Genomic DNA, 25,457 nt, shown 5'->3' with positions numbered 1-25,457 from the left:
ATAAAGAAAAAAGTACATACGCAGCGTTTATCTTAAAACGGGATACTTTTAGGTTAAGTAGAAGATCCCGTGAGAAAAAGTAAGCAAGCAAGTAAATGAGTGAGTGAGTGAGTGAGTGAGTGAGTCTTTCTTATTTTTTTCCTAAAACGGAGGAAAAAAAAAAAAATAGAATTTACAACGTAAACGAGCGTGTAAACAGTGTCGGATAGCATTTGTGTGAAATAGCATTTGTGCAGACGAAAATTTCTTAAGAGTAAACGCGGCGAATGAATGTTTCCCGAACGAGACGAGTGGTATCGCACAAAACGAGAAACGATGGAACAATCGTTGCGGCGCGTTGTCCCAAAAGAATCCGCGGCAACAAGGAAACAAAGGGGGTTGGCGCGAGCGTTTTAATTTCTCTGTAATCGCGAGGCAAGTTTGGCGCGTGCCAGATTCCACCCTTTCGACGCGACGCCCGCGCTCAATTCGTTCCCGTGTTGGCCCTCGACCGTCGAAACCGACATTCCGCGGAGTTGCGATTTTCCTGCGGATGTTTCCCCACACTCTGCCGTCCCTCGATCCGTTCTCTTTCACCCGCTCTTCTCCGATTTTTTTTCTCTCTCATTAACACGAAACGAATCCAAACGATTCAAAAGTCGTAGGAACGCTCGTCGATATTAATCGAGCGTGACAATTATCAAGATTCGATTTATATATTTATCGTATTTATCGTACATATTTGATAATTGTACAAATAGGAATAATTGTAATAGGATAGTTCGAGAGATCTTAAGAGATCGGATGGATTTCGAGATGGATTTTTCTTCTTTCAAGTGTGGGATGGACGATATATATATATATATATAACGCAGAGTCACTTTTAATACATGTTAAATTAAAGTTTTGATTTATGAAATAAAATGTAGGGGAAAATTTTATTATCTTTAAACAAATATATGTTATGCGAGATTAATATATACGCGATAAAAGAATTATACGTAATTATACGTAAAAAAAATTTATATATATATATATATATATATATGATTTATTTGCAAATTAAAATTTATGAATTACGATTGATCTGGCGTTGTCGGCACATTATTAATACAATTAATATAATATTATAATGGAATATATAGCGAATATAAAAGAAAAAAAAAATAATATTATTACTCTGATAAAATGTCGAAAAATTGTTTTTAATCTTAAAATAAATTATAATTGATATATATATATATATATATCAAAAGGGGAATTTTTCGAAACGTTCGTTGTCAAAGCAATTTGTACCATTATTTTCTAATGGCCTAGATGCTTTTTCTGTATTTCAATTTCGTACGGGATCGTTTTAAAATTAATAATTTCAAAGCGTCTCTTTACCTTTACTTGTAGAGGATTCAAAATAAATGTTGCAAAGAGACGTTCTCGAGGAAAGATCGAATCGGCCTCGTCCTTGAAAGTAAAATAACCTATTTAACGGAACATGTTAATAAATAAGATTTTACCGGTGTGTGCCATTTATCTACCGGGGCTGACCTACATCCGTCAGACATTGATGCAATCAAATTCTTTAATATTGCACCCGTTATTCGATTCCACTTTTTTCTTTTCGCCTCGATTGAACAATCTCTGCTCGATTATAAATATTCCTCCTCCTCCTCCTCCTCCTCCTCCTCCTCCACCTTTCGTCATTCTTTCGAGACGGACGCTGGTTCGAAACGACTCGGCTCGAAAATTTATCTCGAGGTTGTTTTTTTTTTTTTTCAATTTAAAAAATTCTGAAAAACTTTAAACGATTCGATCAACAAGGATAGATCGAATGATCACGGACAACACAGGCTTGAAACGGACGACTCGAAAGGGATCGAAGATACGGCGGTATAAAACTTTCTGCTACAAAATTTCCCTTCGTCATAGATTCGAATCGAAACCAATTGTCAATTTGTAAGGAAGACAAGAATTCATAATATTTGCCCTCTCGCGAAATTTTTAACACATGCCAGGGATAAATCAACAAAGCAAAATTCAAACTGCAAGGCGTATCGCCCTATTCAAACACACGTACACGTTACGTAGCACTATTCCGCGAAAGCGCATTAAAAAAACCAGTCGACCAATTCGTGTCCTTCTCTCGTTAAACGAACGGTTCATCGACCCGAGGGAAGTCGCGAAGTGATTCGATTCACCTCGCCTTGCCTCGGAGAGGAAAAGAAACGACTGGCGCGCTGCCGATAATGAATCGGGAATGGTATACATATATATATATATACACACACACACACACACACACTCACACGCACGCATATATACATCGACTGTTGAATTCACGCTTTGAATTAGATAATTCGCGTTGACACGTGGCTGTGGAACGATGATACGCAATATATATCCGCGCTACTCGAAGGATTATCATCGTTCCAGGTTTTAGTTTCGATGCGGTTAGATCGGCGATATATTCAACTCCCTCCCTCTTCCCTTCCCCCCTATCTTTCCGTCTCCGTATACATACACACAGGCGACGAAACGATGGGAGAAATTCGGGGGGGGGAGGGGGGAGAGATTTGCCCGAAATTCACACGGGTTGAAAACAAACGTATCGAGAGTGGAAAAATCGAGGGGAGGGGGAAGAAGGTTTTTGCAGGGGGAAGGCAGGCGTCGATATGTGTTTTCCTTCCGACCGCGCGCACCGCTTTTTTAAATATTTCTTCTCCCCATTCTGTCGCGACTTAACGTTATAACGCGAGCCGGTAAAAACGCGTCTGGAGTGGGTTGTAGCCGCAAAGTGTTCAGGAATAATTAACGTTTGTTTTACAGCGGCTGCACGCGGAAAGTTTCCGCGAATGAGTGTTGTTTCTTCGTTGTGATTTTCTCTCGCCCCCTCCCGCTTAACCAGATTTTCGCACGTCGCCTCGGCCGATTGAAGAAGGCTGCGAAGGGAGAATAAGGCGAGGTGGAAGATGATCGGTGGACGATCGAGGATAGAGAAAGGGGAGAGGTGGAGGAGGAGGTGGCACGCGCGGTTGGACGAGATCCCCCGATTCTTCGGGTTCGTTTTTAATTGTCGGCGACCGGTCAACGAGGCGTGAACGTTGGCGCAACACGTGCACCACGGTCGCGTTAATTGCCCGATAAAAATCACAACACGCCAGTCGGTGCAAAGCACCGGCGGCGGCCTAGGTCGCGTGGTCGTAAAATTAAAAATGCCACGCTTCCGTCGAGGATCGCGTTAGTCGACCATTAATTCATTAATTATAAGGGCACGCGTGTGTCGCGACCATGCAACGCTGCTCAAAGCTGAATCGCAAACGGCAACTCCTCCCCCTTTCGCCTTCCCCCCAATCCCCTTCCGCTGTTTTCCATTCTTCCACGCTCGAGCCACGCTCGTCCGGAAAATATAAGAATATCGCGCCGACTTTCCGAATCCGGAAAAAAGAAAACAAAAGAAGAAGAAGTATCGTCTTCATTATTTATTTTTTCCTTTGTCTTCGATCGTAACATCGTTGAATCGATCTCGATTGAAACGATTCGCGTCGGGAGAGGTTTTTTTTCTTTTTCTTTCTTTTTTTCGAACAAATTTCGAAACGGAACGAGGTTGGGGAGAATTTTTCTTTTTTGTTTTGATCTCGGTGTAAAAAAGGGATGGCGGCGGCAGCCGCCGTTGCAGGGATCATTCTCCAACCAAAAACTAACTCGCCGCGTAAAATGAAACGAACCAAGTCCCTTCCACCGTTCAGCGCGGAACAAACGGCTCTCGTTCGAAGGTTAAACGAACGAAGTCGTCGGAACTGCGACGCGCACAGTTTCCTTTGCCCCGTGTTTCGCGTTTCTGACAGCCCTCTCCTCCACCTCCTCCTCCACCTCTCTCTTTTTCCGTGGATCTTTTCACGGCGGCGGAGCGGGGGGCGGCTGAGCCGTGCTGGGTCGAGGCGTGCAAAGGTAGAGAGGCTGGGGTCGGTTTTTACGACGAGCGAAACGCGCCGCTCGTTCCTCACCCTAACGCCCCTCCTCCCCCTCGACTCCGCTCCTCGCTCGCGCTCCTGCTACCGAGACATAAACTTTATGGTGTTTATGAATATTTATATTAATCTACATTTTATGCCGGCGTCTACGCGGCTCTGCGAATAGAGTGTGCGTGCGGGGGGAGGGGAGGAGGGAGGGAGAGGGTGAAGGACGAAGAAAAAAGAGGAGGAGACACGGCAGAGCGGGGGCGAAAGCCGGGGCGCGGAACGAGCCCAGGCCTCGACGGAGAAAAAGGACGAAAAGCCGAGAGAGAGAGAGAGAGAGAGAGAGACTCGGGTTTTATCCAAGCGACGAAGAAAGTACCGGCGATGAAAAACTTGGATAATAATTTACATCGACGAGCGGCTCAACTCGGCGAGCGTCTGCGCCGAGTATAATCGTTTCTTCGGTGACAAACGCTTCTACTATCCATCGTCCACGAGAGGAGGAGGAGGAGAGAGGGAATCGACTCGAATTCCTCGAATATTTTCCCAAATTCTTCTCTCTCTCTCTCTCTCTCTCTCTCTCTCTCTCTCTCTCTCTCTCTCTCTCTCTCTCTCTCTCTCTCTCTCCGTTTTCTCCTCGAAAACATGCGAAACGACGATCGAATCCGTGGAAAATATAATTGTGGTGAAAGATAGAACGATGGACAGAGAATACCACCACGTGGGTAAGAGAGGCACACGGCGTGGAGGAGATCATCGATGGTGTTTGGCGGCCCGCCGCCGCCGCCCGCCGCAACAGGAAGTCTTGGGTGTTCGGCAACGACGACGGCAGATCGATATACCTCGAGGAGGCTAAGGCTCCGCCAATGGCTATTATCTCACGCGTATATATGCATCGCTCCGTGCATTGCTCGGTACACTGAATTCCCCGTCCACAAATACGCGCCGTATACACGTATGCCTATGCGTTACTTGAGCGCACCGACGCGCACATACCTCTCCGCCCCCGCGCCCGCTCCTGCACGCCACGTCCTCGCGCGCGCGCCACAACACGCGCGTACGTACGTACGCGGCGTGCACGCCGTGAGAGGACACGCACACACCGGCGGAACCGAGGTATAACTGGGCGGCCATCTTGGATATTAGCCAACCAGAACAATAGTATACACAATAGTACGCGAGCTAGCGAGCAGTGTTTGGTACCACCCCGACCCTCCGAGTTCTCTCATCCCCTCGTCCTGCGAGCCCCCTCCCCCGACCACCAGCCCCCCTTCCTCCTCCTCCTCCTCCACCATTCTCCAACGCCACCTTCCGCCGCCCGCTCCACCGACGTTCACGATCGCCAGGATCGCCTCTTTCGCAACCCCTACCAGCCTTAACTCGTTGCCTCCTAACCCACCTACCTACCTACCTACCTACTACCTATTACCTACTCTCTCTACTCCCTGTCCATCCTCTACTCCGCCAGCCACCCTCTCTTATCGCGTGCGTTCGTTTCGGTGGGAACGTTTCGTCACACCGATCGGGCTACCTTCGGATATTTCTCCCTTTTTCTTTCCTTTCTCTTGCTCGACGAAATCTCGTTTCGTGAAAGGGGGAGGTGACGGGAGGAGGATGGTAACGTGAGACGTTACTAGAATAATAATAATAATGATGATGATGATGATGATATTGTGGAAGAGGGAAATTAGGGGAAAAAATTGGCGGGCGAGTTTCGTCTCCCTTGTCGAGGAGAACTCGGGTTCCTCGTTATCGATCGAAGGACACGAAGACGCGTTTCGTCTCGTTTCGTCCGAGGAAAGATACACAACGCTTGGCCTCGGACGGATACACTCGGATACGTCGAATACGAGAAACTCTTTCTTCGCTTCCCGCTCGGGTGATGATCTTCTCCTCGCGTTGCGTAAATTTCCTAATTTCGCCTCCCCCTTCCAGATATACAGAAAAGAGGACGAGAGGTGTCGCGTCTCCAAGATTTATATACATATCCCCGCTCGATGTACGAAACAATCGATCAAGAAACAAGGAAAGAATCGAAAGAAAGAACGAAAAGAAAGGGGCGAGAGTAATATCCTAGACACATATGTATACAATAATAGCCGCTATATACATGGAGGAAACGAGAACGAAACGAAACGAAACGAAACGAAACGAAACGAAACGTTGTTTGCGATAACGCCGAAATTTCTTGGAGGGCGGGGAAGAAGGAGGGGGAGGATGGCGACGGCGACGGCGACGGCGGCGGATGCATTTTGCACCGACTGTACATCCTATTCGCGCACGTGAATATATTAGGGTGGTTCTGCTCCCCCTTGGAACTCGAACACATACAAATTAACGATATTACTCGTACGTACGCGTGCTTACTGTCTCTACGTAGCGCGGCGAGAGAGACGTAAAACGCGGCTGGTACGGCTGTGTTGCCGTACTACGTATTACGCGCGCAAAGGGGTGGAGCAGCAGCCTACCTACCCCGAGAGCGCGCGCGGCCGCTCGCACACAATCGCTCGCGTACAACACGCTTTGCCGGCCGGCGTGGTGTGCGTAACCGCGCGCCACGGGGATGAAATATTATAATACGTCACTTGGCAACTGTGCCGCGCCATCGAGCGGTGTATACCAAGTTTCAAATACGCTAATTCGAAAGCCACCCCTCGTGCGCGCTCCCTGCACCGCAATCGGGATCGCGGCACTTCTTTCAGCTCGATCCACCCTTCTCCGCATTCGGGTTACGTACGCGACTTTTATGACGCGAGAAGATCTTCCTTCCCTCGAAACCGATACGAAAAAAATTGAAAATTTTCGGATTTAAAACTGTAATGATAAACACGGGGGAGAGAATTGAAGATTCGAAACGTTTCGACCAGCTCTCGAGAAAGTATTTTACACTCCCTCTTTACGGTGTCTACTACGAGCGCGTCAACCAAGGGGGAGGATCCAGCGGGGATCCCTGCTATATACCGGAGAAGAGCGAACGCGCGTAAAATTTACCACCGATTTGAAGCGAGTTAAGCGAACAACGCCAGGATCCGCCACGAGGGAGGATCCGCCGTTTGATTCACTCTCTCTAATTTTTCCTCGGGAATAGAAAGAATATGAGAGACGTAGATAGGATGCTTGCTCCCTTTGCCTCGGAGGAAAAGCTCGCTTTAAAACGGTGGAAACTGGAGAGAATCAGGGATGATACTTTTCGCGAAAGACGCCCGGTATATCGTGCCTATTCGCGAGGGTGTGGTTTGATTAATGACCTATTCGATAGCTCTCTCTCCTCCACCCTTCGTGCGAGGATGCCTCGCATCGAGCGTACTATCGAATTCTACGTAAATACACTCGTACAGGAACGTAAGCCTGGCTCGTCGGCGTAAATGTGCCTATCTACTCGCTCTCGTCCGCTTCGGAGATGGGTGAAGAGCGCGAGGGGTTAAACGAGGGAGGGAGGGAGGGGGGGAGAGAGAGAGAGAGAGAGAGGGACAGAGTCGAAGAGGCAGACAGCGAGAGCAAGAGGGAGAAAATGACCGACCGAGGGAATCCCAGCGGAGGTGGGGGACGGCAAGGCGGGGAAATCGGGAGAAACAGAACGGTCGGTAGCACACTTATATACTGTAGAAAGAGAGGGAGGGAGGGAGGGAGAGAGAGAAAGAGAGCGAGGCGCGAGTAAAGCGTGATGCATTAATTTTACAGCGACGAATATTCGCAACTTTGGCAATTTCGTTGCGTTCGAACGGCGTCGGGCGGCCGATTCCGCGATCCGTGTGCCGCAAAACGCTTTGACAAATTTGCCTCGATATCTCTGGAAACTCCGGCTGGCAGGCTCGAGCGCGCTCTAATCGAAAGGAAACATGGCGTCGCATATAAATAAGAATTTATAGACGATGAAAAATGCGGACGAAAGTTGGAGTTTCGCTCGAGTTTCTCATCCGCCCTCCTCTTCCTCCCTCGCCATCCTTAGCAATCTCTCTCTCTCTCTCTCTCCCTCGCTTTCCTCGCTTCCTAGCCCTCCTCCCCCTCCCCCTCCCCCTCCTTTCTCTGCCGGTTAACCCCCTCCACCCCCCGGCCGTTTCGTTTCTGCCCTCCTCCTCCTCCTCCTCCTCCTCCTCCCTCCTCCTCCCTTGCCGCACACTTTCGTCATCCTTCTTCCCTCGCGCTCTCGCGGCACCCGCCGCCTCGCTTCGCCTCGCCTCGCCTCGCCTCGCCTCGCGGAGAAAGAAAGGGAGGAGAATTTACGGAGGACGGAGTAAAAGTTTTGCGCGAAAAGCGAAAACTCTCGCTAATGGCTGTTTTTCTTGAGCGGAATACTTAAAAAAAAAAAAAAAAAAAGAAAAGGAAAAAAAGAAAAAAGAGAGAGGAAGGAAGGGAGGAAAGGGAAGGATGATGGACGAAACGGTGGAAATAAAAACGGAGAGAGAGAGAGAGAGAGAGAGAGAGAGAGAGAGAGAGAGAGAGAGTTACTCGGCGGCAACCGCCCTTACCCACCACCACCACCACACCACCATCGCCACCACTCTTTACCCTCTTCCGCGCGTTCCGCGGAAGAAGTAAGAAGGCGTAATTTGCCGCTATTAGGCGACACCCTTCCTCTTTCCTCCTCGTCCTATTTTACGCGTCGCCTACGTCGCCTACCACGATCAAGATCGTAACACCCGTCGTCCAGAAACCCGCCGTTTCTTCTTCTTCCTCCTCGAACAACGAGAGAAAGAAAGGGAGAGCGCGACCGCATCGACTTATACGTATCCCTATATACGTCTTTGGGATAAAAAAAAAAAAAAGGATATTGGAATCAACCTATTCGCTGATATGTATATATAGGCATAAGCTACACGCGATTCCACGTCTCGTCGTAGACGAACGAGAGAGAGAGAGAGAGTGCGTGTATACGCGTGCATTTGCTCTCTCTTTATATCTCTCACCGGCGAGCAACTTTAATTATACGGCTACGAGGAGAGCGGTTCGATGCTCGGCCAGCATATCAAGATAATGGCTTCCATCGGCCGATGGTTCGTATATACCCAATCCGCGGTAAGGGGTTGCGCTTGATTTCCATTGCATCGCGTTATCCCTCGCCAGCCGACCAGCCTGCCTGGTCTCTCCTCGGTTCGTCGGTCGGGGAGAGCGCGAATCTTCCGTCTTTCTCCCGCTCATATAACGGGGCTAGCACCGCTACGAAGATACCACCCTTCGAGACGCGATAGATATACGGTTCTTTTTGATTCGGGAAGGAACACGTTTCCGGGAGGAAGTGGTAAGCAGTGGAACTTCGCGTTCTCCCGTTTCAGGGGGGAATTGGAAAACGATCGGTGCGGATGTTTCGCTTTCCACGTATCGCGCATTTTATCCGTCTCGATGATTTACAGGCCGGCCCCGAGTTGAAGCCCCGAGTGTACCGAGAAACAACGCGTGGCGCGAACAGGGGAGGAGAACGGGATCGTTGGTTCGTACGCCGCGATTGCGTACGAAAACAATTAATTTAAATGTAATTTTCCACATTTAATTCCAACGGCATTGCCACGAAACTTTTATAATCCCTTTTTTTCCTCCTCCCTCCCTCTTTTTTTCCCCTTCCTTTTTTTTTTTTTTTTTTTTTATTTTTAAATCGAAACGAATTAATTTACCACGATATGATATCGTCGGCATGCGTGGAACCGCACAAAAATGTAATCGACGAGAAAAACGGGAGATTTTAATTATTTCAGCGATGAATTTTTTAGGGAATCGTTTATAATACGAACGTAGAAAAGCTTTCGAGTTTCGCAGCTTGTCGCGTCTTGTCGAGTTTGCGAGAACTAGGGGATTTCTTTGATTTGAAGTTGGTAAAAAAAAAAAATAAATAAATAAATAAAAACGTATATTCATAAAAAAAAAAAAAAAAAAAAAAAGATTGACAGATAGACAACATAGGGTGTAACGTCGTGTTCAAGGATGATACGCGTTTCGTTTCGAACTTTCCTCGTCCGTGATCGTCCGTGATGCTCGAGAACTTGCGAACGAAATCGTTGCTTTTTCATCGTTACTTTCCTTTTGAAATTGCTTGTAAAATTAAAATAACACAAAATAATTAATTCGTTCTTGATTTCCTTCCGAGTTCTCTCGCTCGAAACGATGTAAATTCGTGTTTGATTTAATTGTTTTTTTTTTTCTTTCAAATCATTCTTCTAAATGCATATTCGATTCGATCGAACGTAATACGTCCTCCCGTATACGCGATTATAATACAATATCGATCGGGAATAAATTAAATCGATAAATTGTTATTTCCTTTTTAACTCGCCGCTTTCTTTCAAGAATACTTATAAAAAAAAAAAAAACGATCCAATAGACGACCAAGACGAATCCACTTCCCCTCAATGCGTAATCTTCATACGAATTTTAACCTCGTTACAATTTTTCCTAATACCCGTCCATCGAGAGTCGAGAGACGAAGACGATAGCAGCAACGTGGAATGTCCCCGTTAAAAATGAAATTTTTAATCTCGTCCTGAAAATATTAGGCTCGACCTATTTTTTTTTTTTTTCGAATAATTTAATATCTCTTTATCTAATTATTCCTTGCCTACTACAACATTAATATTCGTCGTCGAAAAGAGAGATATTTTCCCACCCGTGTGTGGGAAGGGGTGTTATTATATCGACCTTCAAAAAAGCGCGACAGATCCATTCTCCTCCTATTTTTACTAAGACACCTGCTGCTTTCTTTCTCCCCCAGACACAACGCTCCACTCGGTTTTCCACGCCGATTTTTCACCGACCGATATACACCCGATAATGTTACCCCGGCTGTTGCGGCGATTTTCATGCCCCTATAACGCGCGCTGTATTAGAACAAAACGTATATTGGCGGCGAGGAGGGGGAGGAGGGGAGAGAGAGCCGAGCGGCACGTTGACGTACGTCAATTTGACGCGCATGCAATACGTCAAATTTGCCGCACGGCGTCGGATTCGCTGCTTCAAAACGTGTATCCCACACCTCTCTCTCTCTCTCTCTCTCTCTCTCTCCTCCCTTTTGTTGCTCGCTCTTTCCCTCTCTCCTCCCTCTCTTCTATTGAGGGCAGGAAAGAGAGTGAAAAGTGGAACGTGGAAAATCTTAGTCGAGGAGACGGAAAAATACGACAACACGATCGACACGGCTCGTCTAATGAGAGAATGGAGGATTGGGGGTGGATGGAACGACGCTTTTTGAAAAAGCGCGAGCGATAAGCCGGTTACGATTTAAACGAGACATCAGGCCTCCGCCTCTTCTTCGAGATGGGGGACTTTGAATGAAACATTGGACGATCTCTCTACATACGACACGTGTCCGTTTCCCCTCCTTCTTCCCCGCTTGTGTATAATTCGCGGAAAAATAATTGGTCGTCCTACGTAAGGATTAAATCCTTGCTTGAGCGAAGTGAAATTCTGGAACGGAAAGACGATTAAGCGATTTTCACAGTCGATTTCCACGTTAACTAAAAAAAAAAAAAGAAGAAGAAGAAGAAGAAGAAAAAAAGATTACTAGAAAAATTTAGGAATATAATCCCCTTTAATCGGGAAGAAAGCAAGCGCTCGACGCGAGACGGCGTGAGAATCGAAAGCTCCTCGAAGCGAAATTAACCGATTACCGGGGGTTATTTTCTAACCCCGGACCGCGATATTCTCGTCACGTCGGCTAATAATAACCGGTGAGGAGGGAATCTCTCTTGGAATCTATTTACTCTCGATTAAAGTTTCTCTCTAGACGATATTCACCGAGGGATCAATTTCCATCCAGTGCATAGATTCGCTCCGTTCTATCGAACAACACCAACCAACCGGCGAATATTTGTTGGCGACACGAGGCGAACGAGAAGGGGGACGGGCGCGCAAAAAAGGATCGAGGAGGGGAGGCGGCCCTCCTCTACGCGAACGAAAAGAATCCGTAGTGTAAATAAAGACCCGTTCGCAACGCTTGGCGAATGTTTGCCGAATGCATTAAGGCGGTAAGAGCAGTGCCCGCCGGATAGCTAGAGCTCGTGACGCCCGTGTATCGCGCAACACCGCGCGGACCTACGAGGGGAGAGACAGAGAGAGAGAGAGAGAGAGAAAGAGGAGCCGGACTAAGGGACGGACGGGTGGTTAAAAGGGGCCAGGGGATCGGCGACGATGCGGCTTAAGGCCTTGTGTACCGGCTGCCAAGCTTAACGTTTTCGAGGGGCAAAGGGGTATACAGGACGTACATGGATGACACGATCTCGGCCTCTGTACACGCGCCTCTAGCGAACGTAGGCATATATCGTTCAGGGGAGGGGGAAAGGAGAGGTGGAGGAGGTGAGAGAGAGAGAGAGAGAAATGAAGGGGGAAGCTAGCTTGCGAGTGCTGCTGCGCTCTTCCTCCCCTTTGTCTATGTCTTAGGGCTTACATATAATTCCGTGTTTGCGGAAAAGATCGGGAGCCCGGGAGAGTACTACGCTCGGCGAGTCCGCGCGCGCGGATTTTTAATATGTCGTGCCGTAGGTGGATAAACGCACGAATACCGCGACCGGCTTCGCGACAGAGGGACGATACGTCGGGAGGAGAGGACCGTCCTTTCCGTCCTCTCTCTCTTTCTCTCTCTCGTGCTCTTTCTCTCGGGATTCTCGCCGCCTGTATTCTCCTCCTCCTCCTCCTCCTCCTCCTCCTCTATCCGTGCCGCGCGGATCACCACGAGTGCAAGCCGACATAATTAAAAATAGCTCTATTTTAAAATGCTGATCGACCGAGCGAAACCCCGCCTTCGAAATTTCGAGAGTAATATAGCCGCCGCGTGTACGTTCTTCAGACTGTGTGTGTGTGTTTATACACCTACGGGGAATAATTATTGCGCGGCTACGTTCCGCGTCGCGGTTATCTTCGGCGGTTCTTTTTTTTTTTTTTTTTTTTTTCGAGAAGACGATTTTTCTGATACTCGAAGGGAGAGGATAGAAAAGGGTGTGTTGCGATGTACATGATCGAATTGGATGAAGAAAATTTTATACGTATACGAGGCACAGTATAAAATCTTTTGTAAATCTTTCCATGTTTATATTGCGATATTATCCACCAACGCGTCTCGCCTCTCTTTCTTCCTCTCTCACGATTTCATTTCGAATCTTTTCTTTTTTCTTCCAGTCACATCCGTTTCGATTCGAAGATTCAAAAATAATTAGCCCGATCTAGCCAGTTTATTCTTCATTTCTCAAGATTTCATGTTTCGATATTTGGATCGATGGATTTGCATTTTTAGAAGGAAGAGAAACCCGCTTCGATAATCTAATATTTCCCACGAACACGATCCATTCCCCTTCTTTTTTAACGCGTGTACATTTTCCTTTTTTTCCAGATTCGACGCAACGCCGTATCGAAAGAGAAGAGAAGGAGAAGGCCAAGCGAGGGAAGGGGGCTGCTGGATGGGCGTAGACGAGGTGGCGGAGATGGGGGTGAGTTATAAATTATAAGGCATTAGGGGGCCCGGCTGACTCCGGTGGATGTGCTCGTCGGATGTGTAAGGGGATGATTATGCCTAATGGTGAGATATTACCCGACTGGTATTACTTGGACACGGGCGCGGCCGTGTTCTAATCTTTTCGACAGGATTTCCTACTTTTCCGCCATCGCCACGCTACCACCTACCTATGCTCTCCTGGAGGCGGGGAAAAAAGGAGAATAAATAATTCGTCCACGCGTCGTTGACAAGCAACGACCTGTGATGACCGCTGATCCCGTTTACAACCCTTCCCGCGAAAGGGCGAGCCGTGTCTCTCGGTGAAAAAAAGAAAAATAAGCGTCCCTACCGATATCTCCCACGTTACAAGAATTTTTCGCGGATCTCCTCCTCACCACATCCATTCATTCATCTAGCCACGCGTGTCACCTCGCAAGTTGGGGTTGGCGGTTGTTGGTTGTCGCGGCCGTTGGTTTTCTTTCCTCCCTTTTTTTCCCCCCGCCATTTAGTTAGACCAAGTTTTAAAGGTGCCTGGAGGGGACTAGATCCTGGTTTCGCCGATTTCCTCGCGACGCGTAACGCTCGTTAAACGCGACGCACGGCTCCCTTGCTCCCCACGAGCGAATTTTTGACGGGGCCGTGTAAGTGTGTTGCACACCCAACGTGCAAACGTCGGGAGGAACGTGGCCGTAAAAGCCAACTCGTAAAAGTTGTATATATATATATTATATTGTTCTCGACGTTGCGTGCCGTTTCAACGCGCTTGTCGAAACAAAGACAGTAATCAGGGAAGCGACACCGAGCTCCTCTCTCTCTCTCTCTCTCTCTCTCTCTCTCTCTCTCTCTTTCTTCGTTCCTTCTCAACAGATTCGAAAATTTCGAGAAATCGAATCGAGAAACGTTCGATCTAATGTTCCTACAGATTCTTTTTGTTAGGAACGATGAAAACATTTTCCCCTAGATTACTAGAACGATAAATACTATCACTCTGTTGAGAAAAGAGGAAGAGAGAGAGAGAGAGAGAGAGACCTCGTTCGCGGTCAATTTGTTCCATCGAGGCATAGCTGATTTTTCAGATAGAGGGGGATAGAGGGAGGACAAACCACCTTGCGAGCGTTTCCTCGGTTTCCCTCGCTCGGTCGGTCACGCGAACTGCTTGTTTCACGAGAGGGTGAGAGAAATCGACGATGAATCGAGAGGGGGAACGCGTGAATCGGGCGAGCGAAAGGAGAGGAAGATCGCGAAGGAGAAGAAAGGGAACAATGGCGAGTTGAAAAGGGGTGAAGAAGGAGTGAACAGACTGGCAGTCTGAGGAGAAGGAGGAAGGGGGTGGAAGGAAGGAGAAGCGGGCGAAAGAAAAGAGCGGTCGGGTCGGGAATCGCCGCACCCTGAAGCGGGTGAAGGCTCTCGAGAATCGTTTTACAGATATATATATATTCCATAACCACGGGGCAGGGGAGGAGGGAGAGAGGTTAGACCCGTTAGCTAATATCTATTTCCTCCACCGCCATTTTTCTTTTCTCGTTCGTAAAGCATCGAACCGCGACGGGTGCGGCCGACACGCGCGCGTAACACGTAAAACACGTACTTTTATCGCTTTGTCTCCCCCCCCTCCCTCCATCCTCCCCTCTACTTTCGATGCAGAACCACTTTCGCCTTTAAGAAGAAGAGGAACGAAGCAATTGGAGGAGGAGGAGGAGGGGGAGGGATTGTTATCGGAATTCGACCGTCTCTCCTTAATTATTTCTTCTCCAATCGAATTACCGCGTCTCTCTTTCTTTTTCTCCCTCTCTCTTCCTCTTCCTCCGCTTCGAGAGAGATTAATTCTCGAGTTTAGAAAGTCGGTCGAACGGTGTGGTGTGGTGTATACAATACCGGATATATCGAGTTACCTCGATCGGTCGTTATAAAGCGGGGGTGGTGGTCGTAACAACGCGTTTAAAAATCGCGTGTAAACGCGGGTTTTTTACGGGGAAAAAAATAGGAGGCCTTTGTTTCTCGAATCGATACGCCTCGCCTAAACAATACATTCCTCCGTTCACGATTCGAGCGAACGCCTCGATCGATCAACGTTCCACCGCGATGTTGTAAGTCGCGAACAAATCCCCCCCTTTCCCCCTTACTTAATAACACGAGACGGGGCTTTAATTCGCGAGGATCGATCTCTCGTAGACGAAATCCTCCTCCTCCTCCTCCTCCTCCTCCTTTCTCTCCTCTACGAAGATACATCGGCCGTTTTAATCCTCCGCTTTTGAACGCTTTTGGCTCGAATAATACGAGAGAGAGAGAGAGAGAGAGAGAGAGAGAGAGAGAGAGAGAGAGAGAGAGATTCGAAGAATCGGTCAACGGGACGTAAAGAAGCGTCGCAAAAGTGTCGCGTGATTATCGGCCACGGTTTCTCGCGCCTTCGTGAGAATCACTCGATCACACAAACTCGAGGTTACTCGACGAAGAGAGAGAGAGAGAGAAGAGCTTAGTTATTTATAGGCGAGGCAACGACCACCGCCCCGATTCCGAAGATACGAATCGACCATTTTCTAAATCAGTTCCGTCGTTTTGTCCTCGTAAATCATGGAGGGGGGAGAGAGAGAGAGAGAAAGGGGGTGGGGCGCCGTGCCCCCCAGCGAATCCCCCGATTATAATTAACGGTTCTCGAACTTAACGGGAGGACGCGTCACGCGAAATCTCGTGAACGCGACCATTCAACTCGGTAACTCGATTCCTCGCCTCCTACGAGATCGCGAGACCTCGGTGAATGCCACTTTCCACGTCTCCAACGCGTCCATTCATACTTCGAGAGTCGACACGAGTGCATGCGTGCGTGTGTGTGTGTGTGTGTGTGTGTACGGATTCCGAGTCCAGTTTCGAAAACGATCGTGACGTAGTATTCTCTCGGTCGAGCTGGAAACGCGATGCCTCGAAACACAGCTATAAATATATCGCGACAAGTTTTTTTCCTTTTTTTTTTTTTTTTTTTCTTTACACGCGATAATTTGCGGATGAAATCGTCGTTCGTTTTATCTCAATTACGAGCGATTACTATTATGGGCGATTGTGTTTGCCGTTGAACGTGTACAAAAAATGATCGTTTAAATTTTAGCACGTAGAGAATCGACGTTGAAATGGTCACGATCAAGATAACGATCTTTAGAAATTGTCCCCGAGCTCGAGTTTCGACTCGACTCGGATGGACAAGGATGGATGTAACGGGAGTGCGAGCGAGAAAGAAATAGTAGTGTCGGGCAGCAGAGAGCGAGGGAATCGTCGAAACTCGAGATAATTATACATCGTTGAAGTTTGGACGAGCGGTGTTAGTGCGGTGTAGTAAGGTGTTGTAAGGTGTCGTCGTATTTAGGTAGCAGGTTGTTTTTCAGTCTATTTGGCGGAGGGAGAGAATCGCGTTGCTTTTTGCGAGTTATATATTTTCTCAAACGATTAAAGGATTGGACGCGTAAATTGCAAAGGAAGAGAGGCGCGTTTCCGCACAGGTCGATAACGAGAAAAGTTTCTCGCGGACAGTCTCCTCTCCCCTCCTCTCCACTCCTCTGCGTGACGCACGAGTTCACGGCATATTCGATGCAAGAAACGCGCAAGACATTCAAGGCCGAGTTTCCGAGAAACTTCCCAGCCGATGTTTACCCTCGCCAACCATTCTCGAGGAGAGCTTTTGAACGAACGCGTGGCTCAACGACTGTCCCGCCACTTTATCATCGACTGCGATAAAATCTCTCCATTAGCCACGGCTAGACGCGGCAAAACGTGGCAAACTATTTCGAGTGTTCTAGAGTGAACGTGCGTGCGTGCGTGCGTGCGTGCGTGCACGCACGCACGCACGCACTTTACGAGTCGATCCCATCGAATGGAAACTTTCTTCTCGATACCTTTATTCCTCCACACGATACGATCTGTTATTCATTTAAACAAAATATAAAAGTATCGCCGTTATTTATTATCATCCATTCGTGCCGAAGTTATAATTTAAATTTAATTTTCGAATCGGAACGAATTTATCGATATCTGTATGCAGGGAGAAAGTAAATCGTTTTCTTGATTTCAACTCGATTCGCGCGAAATCGAACGGGAAGCTGATTCTTATCCTTTCCCAATTGGATCTTTTCCAGAGTTAGTGGAGAGTCTCTCGAGAGCTACCCCCTACCTTCGCAGCCGCTTTCACTTAGCGACCGAGGACGCTAAGTTCTCGCACCGATTACGCGCTCGATACACCGAAATATCGGTGAAGTATTTAATTTCCCCCGCGAAGAAGAAGGCGTAGTACGATTTTTGATCGTTGTCTCTGTCTTCCTGATTTATCTCGCATCGTACGAGAATAATGTTGCCACTCGACGCCACGGAACGAAGGAAAAAAGGAAGGACGAAGCGAAAAAGCGAAACGGCGTAAAATTGGCGAGAAGAGTCGGGTGGTGGTGGTTGGTGGTGGTGGTGGTGGTGGTGGCGGCGAGAACGAGTCGTGGGAAGGAGTCGCGCGAGTCGTAGGTATTTACGTAGTCCTCGTGTACGTGTGCGCGCGCGTCGTACACACACGCAGGTGTAGCCGGTGTGTACACACGATAAAGCGCGTGCACACGTCGAGCCGGCACGCATACGCATACACTAGGCGGCGGAACAAACTTCGACATGAATTACTTAGATTAATTTAGTTGGGCGGCAGGGTGGTTGGCTGCCGTTGTTGCTTACTCTCCGACCTTCTCTATATCGCGCCACGATACACCCCCACGACCACCATCGCCGACAACAACACTACCACCACCGACAACTATACACCAACCTCCTCCGCCTCCACCGCCACCGCCGCCACCACCACCACCACCACCCTTACTACCACTAGGTGCTGCTATCGATTCTAGCTCCTGCTTTCGCCTAATTTTAGAAGCCTCGCTCGAAGAATAAATAGAGTTTCTACTACGCTCCGAAAGATTTAAGAGTGAGTCCCGACTTACACCTTACCCTCTCCCCCTGCGCGATACGTACGTACCTTTTTCTTTTTCTTTTTCGAACACGTTCCAGTGTTTGGATCAACGATGATCGACGCGAGAGGAAATGAAAAAGAGGAAGGAATGAATTATCGATCGTTTATTATAGTATATTATCAAGGATCGATCGAGGAGGATTCTTCTGATCGATCGAAAATCGAAGAAAAAGGGTGTTGTACGCGTTCCCCTGGTAATTTTCGACGAGACGAGGGTGGATGGAGGGAGGATGGCACGGTGAAACGAGACGCCATGATTCGAAGAGTGCGAAGAAAGCTGTCCACGCGATCAAACTTGCAAAGAGGAAGAAGGGAAAAAGAGAGCGAGGAGGCCGGACGGGCAACGTTTCGCATGACGCGTCTACTCGGTGTCGCGGAAATAATAGATGAACCGGTTACTCGGACCGGAGCTACCAGGGGGCTAAACAATGTTTTTCAGCCACTGAAATCCTCTTGAATTTTTCATCGGCCCCTATGTTTTAACCCTTTCGCCAGCCCGGGAGGAAGGATTTTTCCCTCCCTCTCTCCCTTCCTCCCTCGCTCGTTCCGCCGCGCGTGTTTCGCTTCTTGAATCGCGCAACAACTTTTCTCGGCCCGCTCGTCTCTCTCTCTCTCTCTCTCTCTCTCTCTCTCTCTCTCTCTCTGTCACACTTTCCACACCCGCGGGAAGAAGAAAATTTTTATGGCCGATCGCGGAAAAAGTGGCGCGACGACTTTGAACTGGGTCGAACGAGAAAGAGAAAGAGGAGGAAGAGGAAGAAGAAGAAGAAAAAGAAAAAGAAAAGAAAAAACGTAGTAGTAGGGAAAAAGCGTAGGCGCGTAAGCGTAAGTCTTCGCGAGGCCGGTAAACGTTTCCCCGATTCCTCCTTTGCTCGCCTTCATCCGGCATTAACGATCGAAAGGGGATGAACGACTTTTCCGATCAACGAGCACCATCGCCAAGAGGCTAGGAGAATAATGACAGGTTTTTTAACGAGAGCTCTGTTTTTCTCCCTTTTCCCTCTCTCTCTCTCTCTCTCTCTCTCTCTCTCCCTCTCTCCCTCTCTCTGTTGTTTCCTCCCTCGTGTAAGCAACCGTGCAATATTGATAAACCGCGAGCTACGTATTTCTACCGTTGCATCAAGAGGGGGATGAAGGGAGGAGAGAGAGAGAGAGAAAAGGAGGGTCGATGCGTGGCGTGCGTGCCTGCCCCGCTTGCGTATATGCGTGCGGTCTTTCTGCCTGCCTGACCGTCAGTCCGCTTAGCTGCCTGTTTGCCCGTTTCCCTGTGTATGCACGCGGAGGAGGATATAGATGGTTATAAGGGGGTAGGTAGGACGAAGCAACAGACAGAAAAGCAAATTCTCGGGGTGGGGGAGAGCGAAGAGAAGAGGAGGAGGGTGCACGTAAAACCATTATGTAATTACATCTAGAACGGTGGGTCGAATGGACGGACGAGCTGACGAACGAACGAACGAACGAACGAACGAACGAACGAATGAACGGATGGACGAAGAAACGAAGAGCGGAGAGAGAGAGAGAGAGAGAGAGAGGAATGTAATGGCGAAGAACCGCGGAACCGATAGAGAAAGGAAGCAGGCGGCACGGCAAGAGAGGGTGGAAGAGGGCCGAGTTGAATTTGATTTCAGAGAAAAGGGTTGATATACCACCGGCTGTTCCGATCGCGTGATCCCAACCTGCCTTTTGTCGGATACGCGCGTTACGTGAGTAAGGCAAGACACGCGCGTACACCTTTTCGCCAAACCCCTTTCGCCAATCTCACCGACCGACTCCATTCTCGCTAAACACCTCCTCCTTCGCTATCTTTCTCCCTTTCATTCGTTTCAAATCGCGCTTTCTCGACGCGATCAGAATCGACCTGGATCGCGTACGAGAGAAAAATTGGATCCTTGTTTTTCCCCTTCATTTTTCTTTCTCTCTCTCTCTCTCTCTCTCTCTCTCTCTCTCTCTCTTTCTCTCCTTTTCCTAGTAGTTGGAACGGACCGGGTTTGCGAGGGATTGCGGCGGATTGACGAGCGGCGAGCGACACAAATTTATTCGTTTATTCTCGGCCGCGTTCCGGTTCCGCGTCAAAAGCGGCCGATCTTTCCGCGCGATCGAGCTCAATAAGAGGAGAAACGAGGGGTGAAGCGAAGGAGAGGGTGCGGAGGTTTCGCGCACGGATCGAGGTGGTGGTCGACGATGCGTCGGATCCCCGTCGGTCTTTGATTTCGTCCTGACGTGTAGGCATTACGGGATACGCTTTGGTCAACCTTCCGTGGAAAAGGCACCCTCCTGGTCCTGGATCTCCATTACGGTAGTCATGGCGACCGCAATTGATTCCACGGGGGTGAGAGGGCGGTCGAAGAGAACGGAGAGAACGAGGCCGAGGGACCGTTGGTTGCACAAGGGTATTCGAGAGGTGCGTGAGAGCGAGCGACCGAGAGAGAGAGAGAGAGAGAGAGAGAATTGTGAACCGACTAGGGAGAGGGAGAGAGAGAGAGAGAGAGAGAGAGAGGAGGCACCGAAACGGCGGAGTTACCAGAGATCGACAGAGGGCCACGGTGTTACCACGGTGGGTGCTACACGGTACTCTCGCTTTACCCGATACAATTCAGACTAAATAGCACCGGTCAGTTCTATGGCGTTGGATTAGAGATACGTCGCTCGTTTGAGGCCCGGTACAATCCCCCCTCCTCCCCCGCCTCTCCATCCACCTACGGGCACCCTGCACAGCCAGCCCCCTACTCTCCCCCTTCCCCCCCGTCAATGCCTCTCTGACGCGACTAACTCACAACGCCACACCGCGATTCACGACTCTGACCTCTGACCATCCCCGCCGCGTCGTCACGTACGAATTATCCGCGTGCCAACTCGCTGCTACTCGCCTCTGTTCGCGATGTACGTCCACGTCCACGATCCGATCGAAGAAATCGACTCGACGAGAGAATTGATTGGGGGGGTAGGGAGGAGAAAAGAAAAAGTGTGTCCCAAAAATCACTATATAAGTAAGACAAAGAAAGATTTCTTTCTTGCTTCACGATACGCGTGCACGTGGATCGTGATCGTATTCCAGTTTGGTTGGGCTAGGTCGGCCTCTCTTTAGGAAGGCGCGATACGCGTCGTTGAGTATTTAGCAGTCGTTTGTACCTCTGCCTACCTTCTCTCTCTCTCTCTCTCTCTCTCTCTCTCTCTCTCTCGGCGAAGAGTGTACACACTAGGTACACGACGAGTCGGGGGAAAGACTCGGAGGAAGTGGAAGAAGATGGAGGAGAGAGAGAGAAAGCGCGGAGAGACGCAGCTATTGTCCAAAGTGCCAAAGTTACATGGCGCGTCGTAACTTACATCGTATTATGTAGGTACACGCGAAGGCGTGTACCGCATATACCTAAGGGTACACGACCGCTTAAGTTTCGCCGAGGCGCCTGCTATCTCCCTCGCGACGAGCACCGTAAACAGAACGACGCGGGAGGGTGGATGAGGCGAAGGAAGAAGATAGAGACGCGCGGATAGTACGCGTCGCGTCGTCGTCGTCGTCGTCGTCGTCGTCGAGTCGTAGTCGTCGTCGTCCGGCCGGAACGATCGATAAAAGTGGAATTGTCATAGCGCGAGATGGCAATAACGAGCGGGAGAAACGGCAACGACGATAACAATGACACCGATGTTGCGCGCAAATAATCGCCCTCCGGGCCCTTCTTCGAGAACGCGTACGAGGAACAGAGAGAGAGAGAGAGAGAAGAGAGAGAGAAAGAGGGCGACAATCGAGTACACACACATATATATATATATATATGTATATATATATATATAAAACTCGTAAAAACGTAGTTTGCTCGCCCTGACTTTTCTCATCCTCCTCCTCGTTTCCCGCCCGCATTTCCTCCTCCGTGACGTGCGATCCGGAACGAGATAACACAGATAACGTAGCGAAAAGCCGAGCAATCGGATTTTCCATCGTTTCGTTTAAGACTTCACCGCTCCTTTTTTTTCTTTTCTTTCTTTCTTTTCCTCTCCCTCTCCCTCTTTGCCACGTGATCGACGGAAGGAGCGAGAGAAAAGAGAGAGATAGCGAGAGCGGACAAAAGGATGTCAGCGTGTCGAAAGAGCGAAAGAGGTTTAAAGGGAAGAGGCTCGAAGGGTGGCGAGGATGGGGCGGCGAAAGAAGGAGGCGACGAGAGAGAGAGAGAGAGAGAGAGAGTGCGAAACAGAGAGCGGGTCGTGGAGCGAGAGCGAAACCCGTAACGATTGCGTTCGAGGGTGAGCTCGAGAGGGAAGGACAGAGAGAGAGAGAGTGTGTGTGTGTGTGTGAGAGAGAGAGAGAGAGCGAGAGAGCAGAGCAGCCTCGGACGCGGAAGAGGGCAAGCCAGTGGCATTTTGTAAATTAAATTTTAAATATTAAAAATAGCCGGCCGCGCGGTCTTTCTCTCTCGCGGCCGGTCGGCCGGCGTTGTCCCCTCTTTCTTTCGCCTTCGCCGCCGCGAGCTTTTTCAAACGCCATACATCGCGAGCCTCCTCCCCCTCCGGCCCTTCCGCCGTCACGCTTCCCTCCCCATCCTCCCTCCCTCCCCCTCCTCCTCCTACCCGATAACCTGCAACCCACTTACTCATTCGTCGATAATAATTTTATTCGAGGGTGAAAAATTGGTGTTTCCTCTCTCCCCCTCCCCTCCTCCTCCTCCTCCTCGTCGTCCCCCGTCCTCCATGCCGTCCACCACCCTACGCAACCACCACCACCACCACCACCACCACCACCATCGCCACTACCACCCCTCTCGAAGCAGCAGCAGCAGCAGCGGACACACAGTCGTCGATCTTTGTCAGTCGTGTCGGGCGACGACGTATCCCCCTCCCATCGACGTATCCTCCTGCCCACTTCTCTACCACCCCCTCCTCCCTCGACGCCCCCGCCCCCCTCCCCCGCGCAACGACCAAAGTACCAAAGGTGGAGGACGGGAGATCCCCATGCATACTGCAGAGTGCTTTTGATCGGGCTGGACCCCAACCGGAATGAAATATAAAAATCGCAATAAAGCGTCCGGCTGCCGGTGGCGGGATGCTTCGATTCCGTATCCGGGATTCCGGATGGATATGGCCCGCTCTCCTTGCGACCGACGAACAACGCCGCGACAACGCGAAAAAAATAGCACAGGCGGCGGATATATTGTAGCGAAGAAGGGGCACGAGGAGAAGCCAGCAAGTTATGAGGAGGAGAGAAAAGGTGGAATCGCGACGACACTTTGCCTGGTTCCTCTAATGCCTGGGCGGTTGTGACGGCGGTTGGCATGCCTCGAGCGTTTAACGAGCGTTTGAGACGAGTTTTACAGGGGAGGGAGGGAGTCGAGTCGAAATTTCGCCCAGTCACGCGATGAAAAAACGCGTTTCGAGGTCGCCCGCTTCTTGAATACTTCGTCCCGAAGTACGAAAACTCCTCCCTCCCTCTCTCTCTCTCTCTCTCTCTCTTCCCCGAAGGAGGTCGAACGTGTAAAAAATGCAAAGCTGAAATATCAATCGATCTCTTCCCCCGCCTCCTCGCCCAATACTAGAATACCCGTCGCCTTTGATGTTTCGATTAAATCGCGACCCGTTTAACGCCACTCACCCTGCTGACACGATCGCTTCCATCTTAATCGAGCCTCCCCTACTATATCTTTTCTCCTCTTTTTCTTTTTTTTTGTTTATATTCGAAGATACACACGGCCGATGTAGCAGTAGTTTTTCTTTTCTCTCTCGAAACAACGCAAAGTTGACACGAGCTGAGTCGCTGTGTTAGAATTAAAATAAATCGATTAGGGGATTGTTCTCGTACGCGTACGAGAAATTCGAATTTCGCGGGAATATCCCCCGAAAGTGAGAGGAGGGAGAGAGAGAGAGAGAGAGAGAGAGAGAGAGAGAGAAGCGATTTCTCGCGCGTAAGATCGCGTAGGATACTGGCGCGTTTGTGTCGAGAGGGGAGAGAGGGGTGTGCGTTGTCTCTCTCCGCCAAGCATCGGCGTCGACGCGGCTCGCGCGAAGGACGCATACACACACACACACACACACACACACACACACACACGGACGCAGAGACGCAGCCAGACTGATAAATGATTCATACGATATTTTTCTCCCCCAGACTCTCGCTATCTCGGCGGCGGGTACGCCACCCCGTTCGCGAAGAAACTGCCAGGCATTAATATATATTTCGTGTTTTATATCTGTGTTTCGTTGGATAGACGGCGATGCAAACGTTCCACCGCGAGACGAGTTTTCGAGCGGTGGAAGAGAAGTTTGTCACGACGAGAGTTATAACGTCGGTCGGCCCCGATATTCGTCCCGATATTTAAAGAGATTTTGTATTGTAATAATCTTATTATATCTATAATCTTGTATAATATTTTAAAGTGAAGTGGACGATACGAGTTATCATTTTTCCGTGGATTGGAAAACGTAATAACAAATCTTCGTTTGTTTTCATTTACGAGAAGAGGAAGACGCGTTACGATTAGAAGAATCAAGGAGGCTAAGCTATTGTTTCTTGTGATGCGTTGTCGAAAATATATCGCGTTGCACGAGAAATGGCGAGCGTCGATATAAAATAAAAAGGATTCGCGTTTAAAAATTCTATGACCCGATTGTGTTTCCGGAGCAATTCAAACTTTACGCGTTGAACTTTGTCAGGAATCAGATCTGCCGGCAATGAAATATTCACCCCAACTTTCCTCCAAATTTGTCGAGGAAGAAATATGTAATCACGATTAGGAGGAGGAGGAGAAATGTTCTCCCTGCACGATTAAAAATCGATTCGCCCTCGTGAAAGGAACGCGATCACTTTTACCTCGGATCGGATTAAAGTAGGGTCCCTCATCCAACTGATCGAGACGTTAAAATTTTATTATTGCTTATTCAAGCTCGAGAGATGGAACGACTGTTGATAAGCCGACTTCGTGCCAAGGGACGAAAACGAGTCTTGGATCGTTGCGTAAAAAGAAGGGTAGAAAGTAAGAAAGAAAGAAAGAAAGAAAGATCGACGGCCGGCGTCGTATTTCGAATATTGCCACGACTCGAAACTGAACTGGAACGGGAAGGAAAGCGGGTTAATATCGTGGAAAGTTGTTCGCGACCTTTGACCGATGGCGTGGCAAGTATAACATATTTTAAGATTTTCCGCCGCGAA

The 25,457-nt window shown here is 49.0% G+C and overlaps 1 protein-coding gene across 2 annotated transcripts in view; it reads right to left on the bottom strand.

Moving 5' to 3' along the window:
• LOC100869985 (protein bric-a-brac 1) overlaps nucleotides 1-25,457 on the bottom strand; it is a 168,853-nt gene that overhangs the window by 51,389 nt on the left and 92,007 nt on the right. The gene's annotated exons all lie outside the window — the stretch shown is intronic.

Source organism: Apis florea, unplaced genomic scaffold, assembly GCF_048593485.1.
Source record: "Apis florea isolate Af1SG1 unplaced genomic scaffold, ASM4859348v1 contig_3493_pilon, whole genome shotgun sequence".
NCBI lineage: Eukaryota > Metazoa > Arthropoda > Insecta > Hymenoptera > Apidae > Apis > Apis florea.
Note: the sequence above shows the minus strand (reverse complement) of the source record. Positions and strands in the feature narration are given on the sequence as shown.